General features: G+C 41.7%; 1 long non-coding RNA gene across 1 annotated transcript in view; it reads left to right on the top strand.

The window, feature by feature from the left end:
* LOC146768293 (uncharacterized) overlaps positions 1-18,405 on the top strand; it is a 143,569-nt gene that overhangs the window by 76,534 nt on the left and 48,630 nt on the right. The window lies entirely within an intron of this gene.

Raw genomic sequence — 18,405 nt, 5'->3', positions numbered from 1 at the left:
TTGCTGATTCTCTGAATGAATGATTTTAACAGTACTGGGACTAAACTAATATGGAAAATTGCTTTTGAGAAAAAAAGGGGGGAAATGGTCAGTAAATTAGTCTTCTGTGATCTCTGATCAAAACAGAGTTTTGCCAAGTGACATTAAATTACAACTGAGCAAGACAGAAACCTTGACAAATAAGCTTTCAAAGACTGTCCAGCTGTAATGTCTCTTCTACTCCATTAATAATGTTTCTAGAGTATTTACTTATGTGTTTTTCCTGGTATGATCACAAGATTCCTTTCAACCTTCTATTAGGCCAGACTCAAAGCAGATTGTCACAAAATGCCTAAATTATTAGCTTTCTTGGCTAGCAAAATTTGTCTGAAAATATGTGGTCAAACTCCTGGTTTTATTCTTTAGCACAGCCCAGGAAAGGGCAAGATTTTTTTCTCTTCTGAAGCAGGGGATTTCAGAGGTTGTGTCAAGACTCTTCGCTTTGATGAATGTTGTTGCAGACAGGTTTTTATATGAGTCTTCATCAGTGCCATATCCAAGCATTTTTGTGTTAAGTTTGTGTCTGATCACTTGAAGTACCCTCCACTGCTAACAACTCAGTCTCTTCTTTAGGTGACTATATGCAAGTCATAAATCATTGTGAGCTTAGATAGGAATGGCCATTAACAATTGTTTCCACCTTCTGTTCATTCCTATTCCTCCTATAGCTTACGTTCTACCTTATATTCCTTGCATACTGCAAGAAAAGCATATTTGTACCAGAATGTACTGAATCAAATACATCCAGTCTGTATAGTTATCTATTAAATGGACATTTTTGAAGTTGGCTTCTCTGCTCCGTTTTTTGTTTAAATGAAGCATAAATTTAGATTGACAAAATTAGCAGACACCCTGCATGTTCTACAGTCTCATAGGTCACTGTAAAACTTACTCGGTTTCCAAATACAGGTATCATTGATGCATTCCTGTTGTAATGTTATTTACCAGTTTTATGCTGGCCATATGAACATTTAAATTTCATTAAATTTAACATTTAAATTTAATCATTTAAATTTCTTTTGATGTGACTACTGGCCAGAAAACATTTTTTTGACATTTTATTTCCTTGATAGTGATGGTGAATTAAACAGTTACTCATTTGGGCATTCTTTGTGCTGATAGAGGCCTTTTGTTGTGATTTTGAAAAAGGTGTAGTTATCAGTTATTGAGTTTTTTAAATCATGTGTGGTTTTTTTCAGTGGTTAGCTCTTCACTTTGCAAGAAGGGTAGGTTTTCTGCGCTAAATGAGAATGGACGTACTGCATCAGTTCAAATTAAACACAATGTGCAGATGAGATAAAACTGTAGTGTCTGGGAGGACACTTTCAATGTAGCACTCAGGGAGCTGCTGGAAAACCAACAGAAATGTAACCAGCAACAAATATGGTTCCACTGAGCCCTATAGTGTCGGTGCATTGCTGCTGCTATAGGAGCACTCCTCTGAGATGTCACTGTCGTTTGGAGGAACATATTACCTTCACCGGTTGCTGCGCCGAAATGATGGGTGCACAGCTCCCCCTGCAGCTGAGCACCTTCTCCTCAAAAACAATTGGGATCACAAGAATGGATGCTTCTGGCTTTTGATGACTTTGTCACTGGAAAAGATGTTTTGCACTTGAGTCCTTTTCACCAGTGGGGACTTGTCTGTAACAAACTTCCAGATTGACACTGTTGCCCTCGAGTGCCTTAGAGATTCTGGTCTCAGCTGAGGTCTTTTGTTTTCATGGCTTTTCTTTTTTCCTTTTTTTTTTTTTTGTTTTCATATTGGTAAGAATGTCTCAAGACTGGCTCCCTGCCTGCTGCTTTTTCGAGCTCTCCTCAGGCCACCCCATGTTTTCCATAGATGAGTACATTTGTTAACTTTAAAACTAAGTATGAAGATAACTAACCCTTCTCCTCTAGTCTCTCTCTTCTTTCACCACGTTGTACCCTCTGATTAGTTCAGTGTAACTGGACTAACACAGAGAGAATGCTCCTGGTTTTGCTTCCCACTGAAATGACAGTGTATTTCTTTCACCTGTGTTTACTTTCTGGCTGCATTTAACTCGTTTATTTTACGCCACCTTTCTTCCCTCCTTTCTGAAGATTTTTTTTTTTATATGCATCTTTTTCCATGAGATGATTGTCTTAGAAATTGGAGGTGAAAGACAGGCACACAGAATTTGGGAATTCAGTCCCCATAAAGTGATGCTGAGAGTCCAGGGAGCCATATTTGAATGGAAAATTGAAAGCAGTACTTTGTGTGCTTTGATTTTTTTCATCAAGAAAATGGCCCTGATCCTGAACTTGAAAAATCTTGGATATTAATTCCTGGATCATAAGGGTATGCCTGTGCAGACTAACAAAGGTATAAACTGGAGGTACCTTAGACAAACCATATTACAGCCCTGTGAAACCACATATTTTAAAAAACCCAACAAAAACTTGGCCTAATTTAATTTTGTTTAATGCAACATATTAAACTAAAACAAATTTAGCTTGTGTTTATGCTAGGCTTATAATGTGATTCAACTAATCTACTTGAAAGGATAATTCAGATGAATTTTCCTGAGTGGTGCCATGTGGATGACACATGGCACATGGCACCACACTGTCCAGTTATATTCTCTCAGGAGATCAAAATGTATAGTTATAACAATGAACAAGTGGCTACATACAGAAAAAAAGATCAAAAGAAGTAGAAGCATTGGGAACAGGTGAGAATCAGGGGAGGCAGAGGAACTGTTGTGGTGGGAAATCCTCTCACATAATAGCCTTTCTTGCAGCTTTCAAGTCCACCAGAGGGAACAATTAGTGACCAGATATGTGCTTGCTGGAAGGTTGATCACCTGAAAGGAAGAGCCAAGAAAGTAAATTTTTGGGGACAGATTCTGGAATCTTTGTTGTGATCAAGGAAAATCACTTTGCACAGAAGTAAAATTTGAAGGCTGATCCTGAGTCTGCTTATGATTCTGTCACTTCTGGAGGTAGAAAGCAGTTTGATGGGGTTTTAATTATTTCTGACATCTCCACTTCCCATTTATCCTACCAAGCTTAGGAGCTCCTAAGGTGCACCTACCTTAGTAACAAAGTTCTTGTGCTTTCAGCTAAAGGTATTAAATGAAAGCATCCTATTTGTGGATTGCATGCAATGCATTTTGACAGCACCGTTTTACTAATTATTGCACTTGTTTCATATTTATAGATGGTTAACTCTGCTATGGAAAGGGACCCATTTAAGCAAAGGCAGGTTCCTCCCAGAAGAGGTAGCTGCCATTTTGTGGGGACCTACCACTGTGGTCTATCAGAGAATTATGAGACACTCTGTTTACTTTTTCTCATATTTTTGGTAAGTTTTCTAATGAAGGAAAAATGACAGAGAGCCAGAAGATTTGCCCAACCTGTTGTGACAGCATCCCAGGAAGCTCCCTTCTGGGGAGAGACAGGAGCATGGAAGACCTGTCTGACTGTGAGATCTCCTGCTGTAGGTCAGCAGACAGACATTTCTTGCCCACTTGCCTATCGTGCATGCTGGATTGAAATGGCTTTTAATATGCACAGGTATGCTGAATGGGAGTAAAAGTCTGCTTTCCAATTACTTGTGGTAATGAATAAAATAGAAAAGCAGGAGTTAGACTTGCTTGCAAATAACGTGTAGCAGCAAATACGTCTTAGAAGCTGGATAAAGAGTGCCCAGAGTATGTTTTCCCTTCAGCCTTAAGCGTAACAATGTAAGAAGACAATGCACAGCTACATGCGTATATAATGCTAAAAATACCAAGTTAAAGTCCTCAGGCTTTAGGTCAGCTGTTCAACAGCAGCTGAAAGGAAATGCCCTCTAACACCCTACCCCATATTCTGTACCAATGGTTTCTTATACACATACACACAGTGTAGGAGTATAGTTTTAGTTAGAGTGTATAAATCAAAGTCAATTGCCTTTCTCCAATCAGGTAAAAGTGAAGAATCTATTCAAAGAGGAAGTTATACAGTCCACCCTACACAATTAAACAGATAAAAGTATAACAAAGAAATGAAATTATACATGAAAGAGATAGAACCTCCCTTCTTTGAATCAAATACATTTTTGGGTTTTGTTTTTTTTTTTTTTTTCCAGACCACTAGAAATAAATTTTTGAAGGTAGGAAGGGCCTCAAGCACTAGGCAATTTTTATTAATCCCTCCAGCTTTTTACATTTTTTCCATTAAAAAAAAATCTCTTTTCTTCTCTCTTCATTGCAATAAATAGCTGAATTTCTTTTCTCTACAGGCGTAGATGGTGAATTTAAACAACCATAATAGGAGTGGCAGCCAAAAACAAGGGCATTTACAAAGGATAATTATTGCTTAGATTATGAATATTGAATTTCTATTGACATGAAAAAATTACATCTTACAGACATGTTATAAGCATTGTCATTCACAATGAAGCATGACAGAAAAGCTTTTACTCTCAACTGCCTGTAGAATTTAGTCACATGAGCCATTTTTTCTTCAGAGAAATGTGAAGCTGAAACTTAGAAGGATATATAGTTCTATGTAAAAATAGCATCATTCATCTTCCTTGAATTTGGTTCAACACTAGCATGGAGAATTGCTACATAGGAAAGACAGGTGGGGAATGTAAAGTTCTCTGGGGGCAGAAAGAGTTTTCACTTGTTATCTTCACCCCCATTTAATTAAGAATGTCCCTGCTAAGTAAGTGGGTGTCCTGGGTTGTAAAATAAGCTTGTATTCTATTTGCCATCTGTTGAAGGCAAACCTGTCGGACAGGTTTTGTTATCTCTCTCAGAGACAATGGTTTGCCCCGTAAAGGCAATGGTTTGTTTATACACTATTGACTGACTCCCTGCCGGGCTGGTAAGTGAGGGGGGTCCCGCCCAGAGGGGAAGCCAAGCACTCTATTATGGTATAAAGGGGTAGCTTTTAGGGAGAGAAGCAGCTCGCTTTTGCTCTCTTCGCGGGATTCCCGGAGAAGCAGCTCTCTTCGGCGGCACTTGCAGCGAAGCAGCCGGCGCGCGCTGAGCCGACGGCGGCGGAGCTCAGAGGCAACCCTGGCGCAGAGGAAGACCGGCCCCACTGCCACCAGATCTTCAGAGGAAAACTATACCCTTCTAAAGATCACCACTGCAGCTGCAATTCATCAACTATTGCAAGGGAAGCAATTGTCCCAGCAGAACTGATACTGGCATCCCTCAGGTTCTGGACTTTTTCTTTCACTGGTTTTGTTTGTACCGATTGCATTTGCCTTTTTAAATTGTTGTCTAGTTTTCTCCTAGTAAAGAATTGTTACTCCCACTCCCATATCTTTGCCTGAGAGCCTTTAATTTAAAGATCCTGGTAATTCAGAGGGAGGGGGGTTTGCCGTTCTCCATTGCACAGGAGGCTTTGCCCTCTTTCACAGACTCCTGTCTTGTCAAACCAAGACAGAATTTGGTGCCCAACGTGGGGCTCGAGGGCATTGAGAGGGAAAAAGGATTAACAGTTCTTAAGTAATTTGGTTTTTTGTTGTGTGTAAAAACATCTTCAGCATCACCATGTGGTCTAGTTTACCTTGGTTTGGGTGGCATGTGATCGTAGCTATACTTTTCCCATTTGCAGACCCTTATCTAAAAATGGGTCCTATAACTAAGGCTACGGTGTCTGTTATCAAGTTTGGCTTCTGGGTTAATTGGGTGAGGAATTCATGGATCTTTAATTTCCTCTGGAAGGCAGGTACATGGATTCATAGCTATCACACGTTAACTGTATGTTTTTGGGGTTACTTTAATAACGGTACCTACTGCGAGGAAATAGCACCTGGGCAAACTTTCTCTCAACCTTTTAACCATCTTTTTGGGTCTGCTCCACCAGTTCTCAAAGGGTTAAGATCCTTTATAAGTGCTAATGATACCATACAATGGGTGGTGTTGCTGATAGTCCTGTTATATTTAGCATTCAGAGATAAGGGAAGATTAACCTGGATAACTACCCTCACACCTACACCACAGACTCGAGATGCTGCTGCTCCAGAGCCTGACCCTGCCCCACAGCCCACCTCAGAAATGAACCGCCCAGATTGGGTGAGGGTTCTGGTTAAGGAGATACGAGAGATGCTGAAGGAGTGCATTTCCCCAGCTGGTGAGAAACCGGCCCTTTGCCTTGAGGAGGGACAGTCTAATAGTACAGTTGTGGAACCCACTAATGTTACAACTGTCCAGGTTCCAGCTGAACCACAAGGGCAGTCGCGGTCAGCAGCAGTGGCCCCGGTAGAAACAAGGAAGTCTAAGGTGAAAGCAGAGCACCCTGCAGATAGGGACAGGAATGGAGGAACCTCACAACCCACAGGGGAGCCAGAGATTGCTATCATCACCGAGTCCCTGACGTACGAAAGTCTTCACAATCTGCATAAAGACATTGTGCGACGAGGGCGTGAGGCTTATGCTACCTGGCTGCTCCGGGTTTGGGATCTTATGGGTACAGGCGTGCAGCTGGACGGTGGTGAGGCAAGGAACTTGGGACCCTTGACCCAGGACTCGGGTATAAATCAGGTTTTTGTAAGGGAACCAGGGTCCCTTTCTCTCTGGGAGCGGCTCTTAATGAGTGTCAGGGAGAGGTTTATCCACAGGGAGAGAATGCAAGAGCACCATCATAGAATGCGCTGGAAGACCCTCGAGGAAGGGATCCAACAGCTGAGGGAAGTGGCAGTATTGGAGGTACTCTTTGGGAGGGATGGACGACACAATAATGACCCTGACAAGGTCAGGTGTACGGGACAAATGCTGTGGAGTCTGGCAAATCTTGGGCCATCTCAATACGCTACCTTCATTGCAACAATCAATGCTGACACCCACCGGGAGACAATAGGTTCTGTTGCCAACAAACTTAGGAATTATGAGAGTATGATTAATGGCCCAATGCAGGCTCATATCTCAGCTGTGATTAAGGAGTTTAAAGAGGAGATGAGGGAGGAGATAAGGAAGGTTAATACAGCACCCGTGAGAGTCACAGGCCCCAGAATCAGAACCCAACAATCCCCAGCTAGAGAGAGAGGGTACACCCCAAGGGCTAATCTGTGGTTCTTCCTGCGTGACCATGGGGAAGACATGGGGAGGTGGGATGGGAAACCCACTTCTGTCCTGGCAGCACGGGTCCGTCAACTCAAGGAGGGAAACTCTAACCGGGGGAGTTCCACCAAAGTGAAGGTAGCCTCAACCTCCCGTGACCAAGCTTGTGGGTACGATCTGTCAGACCCCCTTGAAGGGACCTCTAGTATGTATGCCCAGGAAAGGAATGATAACCAGTGTTAGAGGGGCCCTGTCTCTAGCCAGGGAGAGGCACGGGAAAACCGGATCTTCTGGACAGTGTGGATCCGATGGCCTGGCACATCAGAGCCACAAAAATATGATGCTTTAGTTGATACTGGTGCACAGTGTACTCTGATACCATCGGGACATGTGGGGGCAGAGCCTGTTTCCATTGCTGGTGTGACAGGGGGATCACAACAATTGACTCTGGTGGAAGCCGAGGTGAGCCTGACTGGGAAGGAGTGGAAGAAACATCCTATAGTGACTGGCCCAGATGCTCTGTGTATCCTAGGCATAGACTTCCTCCGGAACGGATATTACAAAGACCCAAAGGGACTCAGGTGGGCTTTTGGAATAGCCGCTGTAGAGGCAGAAGACATTAAGCAATTGAACACCTTGCCTGGACTGTCAGAAAACCCCTCTGCAGTAGGACTCCTAAGGGTGGAAGAACAACGCGTGCCAATTGCGACCTCGACAGTGCACCGCCGGCAGTATCTGACGGATCGAGATGCCGTGATCCCCATCCACAAAATGATTCGGGAGCTGGAGAGACAAGGGGTGGTCAGCAAAACCCACTCACCCTTCAACAGCCCCATCTGGCCTGTGCGCAAATCTGACAGAGAATGGAGGTTGACTGTGGACTATCGTGGCTTAAATGAAGTGACTCCACCGCTGAGCGCTGCTGTGCCGGACATGCTGGAACTCCAGTACGAGCTGGAGTCCAAGGCAGCAAAGTGGTATGCCACCATTGATATTGCTAATGCGTTTTTCTCCATTCCTCTGGCAGCAGGCCTCAGTTTGCTTTCACCTGGAGGGGCGTGCAGTACACCTGGAACCAACTGCCCCAGGGGTGGAAACACAGCCCCACCATCTGCCATGGACTGATCCAGGCTGCACTAGAAAAGGGTGAGGCTCCAGAACACCTGCAATACATTGATGACATCATTGTGTGGGGGAGCACAGCGGCAGAAGTGTTTGAGAAAGGTGAGAGGATCGTCCAGATACTACTAGAAGCTGGCTTTGCCATCAAGAAGAGCAAAGTCAAGGGACCTGCCCGAGAGATCCAGTTCCTGGGAGTGAAATGGCAAGATGGACGGCGCCAGATTCCCACTGAGGTCATCAACAAGATCACAGCTATGTCCCCACCAACCAGCAAAAAGGAAACACAAGCTTTCCTGGGTGCCATAGGTTTCTGGAGAATGCACATTCCTGAGTATAGCCAGATTGTGAGCCCTCTTTATCTGGTTACCCGAAAGAAGAATGATTTCCACTGGGGCCCTGAGCAGCAACAAGCCTTCACCCAGATCAAGCAAGAGATCACTCATGCTGTAGCACTTGGCCCAGTCAGAACGGGACCAGAGGTCAAGAATGTGCTCTACTCTGCAGCCGGGAACCATGGGTTGTCCTGGAGCCTTTGGCAGAAAGTGCCTGGGGAGACTCGAGGCCGACCACTGGGATTCTGGAGCCGAAGTTACAGAGGGTCTGAAGCCAACTACACTCCCACAGAGAAGGAAATCTTGGCTGCCTTTGAAGGAGTTCAAGCCGCCTCGGAGGTAATTGGCACAGAAACACAACTCCTCCTGGCACCCCGACTACCGGTGCTGGGGTGGATGTTTAAAGGAAAGGTTCCCTCTACCCACCATGCCACTGACGCCACAGGGAGCAAATGGATTGCCCTCATCACTCAACGTGCCCGTATTGGAAACCTGAATCGCCCTGGGATTTTGGAGATAATTACGAACTGGCCAGAAGGTGAAAACTTTGGTCTCACTGATGATGAGGAGCAGGTACAAGTGACAAGGGCTGAAGAGGCTCCACCATACAACCAACTACCAGCAGAAGAGACCTGCTACGCTCTTTTCACTGACGGTTCCTGTCGCATCGTAGGGATGAACCGGAAGTGGAAAGCAGCCGTATGGAGCCCCACACGCCAAGTTGCACAAGCTACCGAAGGAGAAGGTGGATCGAGCCAACTCGCCGAACTCAAGGCCGTTCAGCTGGCTCTGGACATTGCTGAAAGGGAGAAGTGGCCAAAGCTCTACCTTTATACTGATTCATGGATGGTAGCCAATGCTCTGTGGGGCTGGCTGGGAAGGTGGAGGAAGGCCAACTGGCAACGTAGAGGAAAGCCAATCTGGGCTGCTGATATATGGAAAGACATTGCCTCTCGGGTGGAAAAGCTGACGGTGAAAGTCCGTCATGTAGATGCCCATGTCCCCAAAAGTCGGGCTAATGAGGAGCACCGAAACAACGAGCAGGTAGATCAGGCAGCAAAAATAGAGGTGTCAAAGATAGACTTAGATTGGCACCATAAGGGGGAGTTGTTCCTGGCTCGATGGGCTCATGATGCCTCAGGTCATCAGGGCAGAGATGCCACCTACAAGTGGGCACGAGACCGAGGGGTGGATCTAACCATGGACAGTGTTTCCCAGGTTATCCATGACTGTGAGACGTGTGCTGCCATCAAACAGGCCAAGACAGTGAAGCCCCTATGGTATGGTGGGTGGTGGTCCAAGTACAAGTATGGGGAGGCCTGGCAGATTGAGTACATCACACTGCCCCAGACACGCCAAGGCAAGCGCTACGTGCTGACCATGGTGGAAGCCACCACTGGATGGCTGGAGACTTTCCCTGTCCCCCATGCCACTGCCCGGAACACCATCTTAGGCTTGGAAAAGCAAGTCCTGTGGAGACACGGCACCCCTGAGAGAATTGAGTCTGACAACGGCACCCATTTCAAGAACAGCCTTATCAACACCTGGGCCAGAGAACATGGTATCGAATGGATATATCATATTCCCTATCATGCTCCAGCTGCCGGCAAAGTTGAACGGTGCAACGGACTCCTTAAGACTACCCTGAAGGCACTTGGTGGGGGAACATTTAGAAACTGGGAAATTAACCTGGCAAAAGCAACCTGGATGGTCAACACCCGGGGGTCTGTCAATCTAGCTGGCCCTGCTCAGTCAGAACCCTTACACGCAGTAGATGGAGATAAGGTCCCTGTAGTACATATGAAAGGTATTTTAGGGAAAACTGTTTGGATTAATCCCACCTCAGGCAAAGACCAACCCATTCGTGGGATTGTCTTTGCTCAAGGACCTGGTTACACTTGGTGGGTAATGCAGAAAGATGGGGAGACCCGCTGTGTACCACAGGGAAACTTGGTCTTAAGAGAGAACTGGGTGTAAGATTTCATGGTGTGCAGATGGAAATAGAATAAGGGGTGGATAATGTCCTGGGTTGTAATATAAGCTTGTATTCTATTTGCCATCTGTTGAAGGCAAACCTGTCGGACAGGTTTTGTTATCTCTCTCAGAGACAATGGTTTGCCCCGTAAAGGCAATGGTTTGTTTATACACTATTGACTGACTCCCTGCCGGGCTGGTAAGTGAGGGGGGTCCCGCCCAGAGGGGAAGCCAAGCACTCTATTATGGTATAAAGGGGTAGCTTTTAGGGAGAGAAGCAGCTCGCTTTTGCTCTCTTCGCGGGATTCCCGGAGAAGCAGCTCTCTTCGGCGGCACTTGCAGCGAAGCAGCCGGCGCGCGCTGAGCCGACGGCGGCGGAGCTCAGAGGCAACCCCGGCGCAGAGGAAGACCGGCCCCACTGCCACCAGATCTTCAGAGGAAAACTATACCCTTCTAAAGATCACCACTTCAGCTGCAATTCATCAACCATTGCAAGGGAAGCAATTGTCCCAGCAGAACTGATACTGGCATCCCTCAGGTTCTGGACTTTTTCTTTCACTGGTTTTGTTTGTACCGATTGCATTTGCCTTTTTAAATTGTTGTCTAGTTTTCTCCTAGTAAAGAATTGTTACTCCCACTCCCATATCTTTGCCTGAGAGCCTTTAATTTAAAGATCCTGGTAATTCAGAGGGAGGGGGGTTTGCCGTTCTCCATTGCACAGGAGGCTTTGCCCTCTTTCACAGACTCCTGTCTTGTCAAACCAAGACAGTGGGTTGGCAACTTCCAAAACTCTTGCTCCAATGGGCAACTGAGATCCTAAATCTCCAATAGCATTTCAAGTGACAGCAGCAGTAGCAACCTCAAAGTCTTAAGGACTGAGGAGGCTAAAGATGAACATGCATAGCTTTTCTGTTCAACTAAAAATAATGTCAGTATTAAAAAATGCTACATCTTATATATATATAATGTATTGACATTCCTTTTCTTTCTGAAAAGTGAAAATAATGCATTTTCTCTGTCCAAGGTGTGCTTTAGTTTTGCTGTCACTGCTTAAATTAATTCCAAACTTGTTCCAACCAAATAGATGTTTTTAAAGGCTGATAGTGAGAAAAAAACCCATGTTTTCATTCTTAGAAATTGCACACAAAGTTTGTCAGAAACTTTACGGCCTCTCTGTTTAAAAAAGCATTTTTTGTGTGCTGTGGTCCATAAGGCATTATATAACTTGACTATTATGTCAAGAAAAAAAATCTTCCAGGAAATGTATAACCTTCTGTATAACCACAAGTTAAAAATAGAGACAGTAATAATTGAATATTCAAAACAGGGTCTAATTTTGCTTAAAAAGGAGAAGCAATATAACTATACTGCTTAAGGTGGGATGTGGTCCTTCAAATGAAAATTGAAAAATTTGTATTTTCTGCTTCTGCTTCTGGTGTAGCATATTTTAGTATTTCCTCTTCTCCAGGAAATTTAGTGACATGTTAATTTTGAAGGTATATTAATTACTTGCAATTTGAAGCCATACAGAAATGGAGGTACAGAAGTTTCTCTCCAGTTTGTTCTGTTCCACAGGTTCTGCACTTCTTGTCCACTACTCAGAAGCTTTTGGGGTCCTTGGATGCCCAAGGCACACAAACAACCAAGAATATATTTGCTATCTGCATTTGGTGTGGTCCTGATATTTAGGTTTCATATATTTATCTTAACTAAATAGGAAATTATTTTTGCCATCTCTAAACTATTTCAACTCAGTTGTTATCTATAAAGTTCACCTTAATCCTCCTGAAGAATCCCTGTGTCCAGCAGTTACTAGGAATATTCTCTCTGCAACACACACATAAGGTGGGAACCTGTGTCCTGATGGAGGATAGTAGGATCCCCAGCATGTATTGTGTCTAATGACTTAGAGTGCTGAAGACTTGCTTGGGAGAATTTAGGAGTGCAACTATAATTTTCCTCCTAAGGGCTTTTTGTTGCAAGTCTGTTTCATAGATTAAGTTTCCTTTTAATATGTATATGTGATCATTCTGTGATTTGAATTTCTGTAAAGTCAGCAAATGCTTTTTCCATCCTATATATGGAACTCATTTTCTAGAATTCGTGGCTATTGGCTGAAATTTCACAGGATGTGATGCTTTAAATGGGACAAAGAGGATCTGCTTCATTTGCCATGTGATTTATTTCTCTTTCCCTCTTTATAACATGTATCTTTCTCTAAATGTGTCCTACCTTTGCATTCTATCTTTCTGAAGTCTTAGGGAGCAACCACTGTTTATTTCTGCATTTCTTGCAGCCTCTTCCAGTTTAGAATTGCATCATAACTTTTTAACTATCATATGTTAGGCCTGTGTCAACTTTACATTTTACATTCTTTAGGATGTTCACTTTCTTTGTTTTCCCTTGATTATTTTGTAAGGAAAAATGAAGCAATTTCTTTCTGATGGAACAGCATAGTATTGGGAATTGTTTTTGATATTACTGTGTTTTTTTTTCTTAGCACAATTTATCACTGAAGGAATGGATGCTTACTGAGTTGCTGGAAGTTTTAAGCATGTGAATAATAGCATAAATTACCTGCCTGAGAAACATCAGTGAGAATGGATGATTAGAGGGAGTGAAAATGTCTGTTTTGATAAATTGAAGTTGAACAATCTCAGAAAAAAAATTGCTGTCTATTTGTATTGTTGGTTGCATGTATAAATCCAGATGCATTAGTACTGTCAGTGGTATTTATCCACATTTCTGATGCATATTAAGGACATCACTGGTCTCTGCATAATTAAGTACAATAGAACTGAGCCTATGGAAGATGACCTGTCTTCTGTTCTGTAACTTTGGTATTTTACTGGATAATATTAGAAGTACTTAAAAAAGATTTTCCTGCTAAGAAGGGTATTTTTGATCATTACACAACTGAAGTCAGGTTAAAGAAAATCATGTAATGCTGGAAATAGTACAAGCCAAATGTCATAGGATCTCCCACATTACTCTTTAATTATAGATTGACAGATTTTTCTGGTAGAAAACTGATACACTGAAGCTCTTGAAGGATGGGTGTCAAGGTTATTTAAAATGTTCAGAACACTAAAAATAGAAGCACTAGTTTTTAAAAATAAAGTTTTAACTTTAGACTTGTTGCTATAGGACACGTGAAAGCACGACGTGAGCCATCTGATATTTGCAAGGTAAAGAAGGAAGTGTATTCCCTGACTCCAACTTTTATACTTTCCCAAAGGTGACATTGGATTGGAGAGTGAATGGGCCACCTCTCCAAAGACATTGGACAAACCACTAGTACATCAAGTTTCTCCACCCCCATAAAGAAATGCAAAACAATATATTGTTTATAGGAATTGTGTGGGAAAGTTCTCCAACTGTATGTAAACTCAGAAGGCTTTAGAAAATCTTAAGAATCAGGGTGACATAGACTCTTGTATGGTTCTAAGAACAGTTGTACAAAAAATTCAATCAATGAAATTGATATGAAAAGTCAAGGCTACTATTATAGACAAATCAAATACTTTCACCATTGGGTGCGACACTCTCTCTTCTTTTTCTCTTTCCACTGATGGTGTTCCCTGCTGTCTCCCCACATCTTTTCTTGAGATTACCTGATATGAAAAGTATCTCATGCACTTTGTGATAAGAGCCTCCCATATAAAGCTCCTTACAGTGCATATTGTGACCATTGTGTATGCACACTTTAGCCTCTTTGCTCACTTAGTGAAACTATAGATTTAAACAGATGGGGACAATTGTGCTGTGTTATAGTGGTTAGGCTCATAAATCTCCCTACTTTCAACTACATCAGTCTCACTGGAAATGCATTTGAACTGAGCTGTATCTCCAACAAATTACGAAAATGCTGAAATATTGGATTGCATACAAACTTCTCCACATGGGTCTCCCTTTCATTAAGCCACGTACATATATATACTACCTTAAGGAAGGAGGACAGCTGTAATGGAAAGACTTCTTAAAAGTAATTGAAATATCTAAAAATGTTCAAGACTGAAAAATGTTGCCATGAAAGGCTCTAATGCTTGACAATGAGAATGAATAGATAGATTAATAATTTTATATAACCTAAAACTTAGCACAAACTCATTCCAAGTTTATTTGTGGGTTGATGAAGGCCTTATATTCTTCATAATCCATGTTAATTTATAAAGCAAAACCAGCTTTAACGCTTTTGGGTGGCCTGTGAATGAGGCTCTTGGTTGGTCTTTTCATATGTGTTACTTCTATCAAAAAATTGATTTGTCTGGTTCAGTCTGCTGTTTGCCCATAAGACTGTTCTGCAGAGCCTTGCATAGAGCTTCTCTTGTCTGTGCTGTGTGAAACCAGTCACTCATGGTTCAAATGTAACAAAGATTAATATATATATATGTGTGTGTGTGTGTGTTTGTGTATTATTTTTAATTATTTGTTATTTATTTATTTATTTTAACTTTAAGAATCATGGCTCTAAGGTGTACTAGGCACTTGAATCTGGAGTCAGAAGTACAAGTAGCAACAAGCAATAAATATAAATCAGAATCCTCATTTTGCTGTGCTGCCTTGAGTATTTATGTTCATTCGATCTAGAACCCAGCATACCTTTCCCTTTGATTCATATTTGAGTAATCACTTCAAAACACAACTTTGCCATAATAAAGCAATGGATTTAAAGTTAAAGTTAGCTTATTTTGCCTCCATGTGAATTTGAAATACCCTCATTGCATTGTGTCTGGCATTACAAAACACACCAGTGAATGATACAACATACAACAGATTCTTGAAACAAATAACATCCCAAACTGAGAGAGGAGCTTTCAGATCTGCATCAAATGCTTCCAAGAAGATAAAATCAGATGCTGGAGGAGCAACCTGTGGTACTCTTTGTTCTTGCTATGTAGAGGTGCTATTTCTAATATCTCATCTGTGGTTTCTGGAGAGACATTAAAAAATTGGGTTTTAACATAGCTGGTGAGATTTTTTCGCTGTTAGGGATCAATGATTAGCACTCTGTGACTTCAGCCAATCACTTGTTTAACAGACCATTTGTAGCTTCCTGAAAAAAAATCAGAACTTGTTTCTCTCTCTTTCATGTTGCTTTTTGTCCTGACATTACAGAAACCACTGTCACTGTTTCTTTCAAATTCCTTTCTGAAATACATAACTGAACCTCAGGAGTTTTGTGTTTAGGGAAGTGGACAGGTGGTATTGGTATGGTGTGCCTCCTACTGATGTTCCATGAAACAGGAAAAAACTAACTGCAGGAGAAAGATGACAGACTATAAGGTTTTTCACCAAATGAGTTTCAAAGTTAATTCCCTCAAGACTGCTGAAACTAAACTGAGTAAAAAATAAAGGGTTTTCATGACTGAAGAAGGCAAAAAGTTATTGACATCTTCCTGTGTATAATAAGTACTTATAAATTGAAGCTTTTCTAGGAATGGAGAGGAGGGCTATTTTAGTTGGATGCTTTGTTTCTGGAACATTTGTATCTAGGCCTTTAGCTACTGTAAAGCAGTGAAGTACTGTTGGAGCATTTTCAGGAAAGTTGTGCCGGTTCAGGAAGGCTGGGTATCTGATATGATATAGTCTTTCAATGCAGCAGTGGCTTAGCAAAGTGTTAAACTTTCCATTACTGAGCTTCCATATTAAAGGATTATTTAACTCTAATAGAAAAATCAAATCCTGGGAAAAAAAAAAAGTTATCAGGAGAAAGCTCTCTGTGAGCAATAGCATTCTCCCTTTGGGATATGCTTTGTTGCATGTATATTAAACTCTTCAAAAAAAAAAAAACAAAACCCTTCCCAGCTCCATTATTTTCATCAAATTATAAAAATACCCCAGTCTTTCTTCTCCCCTTTCTGAGAAAATAAGCATACATTGAATTGCACAGGTTGAGCCTCATTAAAAAAAAAACCAAAAAAAAACCCAAAAAAAACCATGGAGGTTAGAATGAGTTGAGAAAATTAAGAAAACAGTTTTCTTTTCACTGGCATAATTTTCCAGACAACAGACTGTTAATGTAGAACCTAGATATAAAGGTCTTTTATCAGAATTTGAAATGTTGATTTCTGCAAAGCTGACATAAATAAAAGTCCTGCTTTGCAATCAAGTTTTCTGGACTAGATCCCAACCCTCCTGAACTTCAGTATGTTTTCTTCTTTGATTTTGGTTATTTTTTTTTTAAACACTGTGGAATAACTTAAATTTGTGATTAGATTTTTCTTAAGCAAAAGGAACTTCAGTCTTGCTAAAGAAATGGAATGGAAATACCAGGCAAATACAGAGTCAAAATCTATCAGAGGCAGACAGAAACTTAGGAGCTTTGGGAAATTTACTTTCCAGTTTTTCTGATTCTTTTTCTCTTCCCTGTAATGGATTTAAGATTCAGTGCAGTCTTCAAATGAGAGCCTAAAAAATTTAAGATCTAATGTAGGATTTTGGGTGTCTGAAAAGCATATTCCCTAAGTCCTATTCAATTGCCTCTGCAGCCAAGGAAGCAAATGTTTTATGTTAGTTATTTTATGTGTATTAAGTTAAGCCTTGGCCAACTTAAAATTTGGTTTCCTGTTGTGTCCAGAAACACCTTGACTAAACGCTTCTATTTAGTGGGAGGGAGAGATGTTCCCTCCCACATTCTGTTCTCCACACTTGTGGTATGTTCCTTCATTTTGAAAGCTATACATCAGTTCCCTGGGATAGAGAGGGAGCCCTGTGCCCTGCATGCACCAGGCTAGAGTGTATGGAGTGTATTCTGTAAAATAAAATTTATCCTTTTAGGGAAGAAAGGATAGGTGCAAGCTGTTTAGTTTGGTAACTTGTTTATGGACTTATTCCATTTTGTGATGATATGCTTTGGTGGTTTAGAGCAGAGTCTGTTTCCTTCACCTGGACTGCTGCAGAATTCTGCAAAAATACACCTGAGGCCAGGACTTGACACAGGACCATCAATGAATGTGTAACTGTATTATATATACACCAATATATAGGTAAACCTAATCACTCAGCAACAGCAGAGGAAAATGTGGCCTGTGGTGACATTCCTGTTGTATTAAGTGCTATGACAAGAATAGATGTCATGCTCATGTCTCCTTGGAACTGCATCTCCCAAAGTGTTCTGAGCCTCAATCTGATTGCTGTATTTTATTTGGTATTGCTCTCCTTTGTCAGGAAGGAGTTTTTAACCTCCTGCTGAGTAAATGCTGTGGGTCTGATGTAATTCAGGAAGTCCTCTGTCTGATGTGTGTTGGATAAACACTGTTACTGAGCACAGCAGTCATTTTGGGACCATTTGAATTTGCATCTGTGCTTTGAGTTTTCCTTCAAGAAAAGAACACTGAAATCCATGCCCTGGAAGCTGAGCACAGTCTGGAAAGCAACTCAAATGTTTGTCTTCTGTTCCTAGTGGTTCATCACATTGTTTCAGAACTATGGGCAGTGATGAAAGTAGTTCAAGAAGGAAGTAATTTCCCCAGAACTATAATGAGGAGAAAACTTCCTTAAGCCAAGAACCCTTATTTTCTTCTTTTTCCTTACTTTTTATTTGTTGTTTAATTTGGCAGCATCTGCTTTAAAGTTTGTCAGACCAACTGTTGTTAACTAAGATTTGTCTGAAGTTTTGACTTGCAATATTGCAGTGTTAAATGCATCGTAAGGATGAATATTGAATTAATTGAAAAATCTGTTTCTGACTCTTAAGGTCATCTAGCCTTAAGAGCTCACAGCCTTGCTTTCCAGATCTGAGTGGTGTTAACATTGAGAAGCAGGATACCACCTTATATACAAATTCTGTTTTTGCTTCCCTTTTCATTGTACTGGATAAAGCTGTCTAACCATAAACAAACACTGATACATTATATCCAGAAACTGCTATGATATCCATTTTGATAGGATAGTTGTCAAAAATTATATTT

The sequence above is a fragment of the Lonchura striata genome, chromosome 2, assembly GCF_050655825.1.
Source record: "Lonchura striata isolate lonStrDom1 chromosome 2, ASM5065582v1, whole genome shotgun sequence".
Lineage (NCBI taxonomy): Eukaryota > Metazoa > Chordata > Aves > Passeriformes > Estrildidae > Lonchura > Lonchura striata.
The sequence above is the reverse complement of the archived record's forward strand: the minus strand, read 5'-3'. Positions and strand labels throughout refer to the sequence as shown.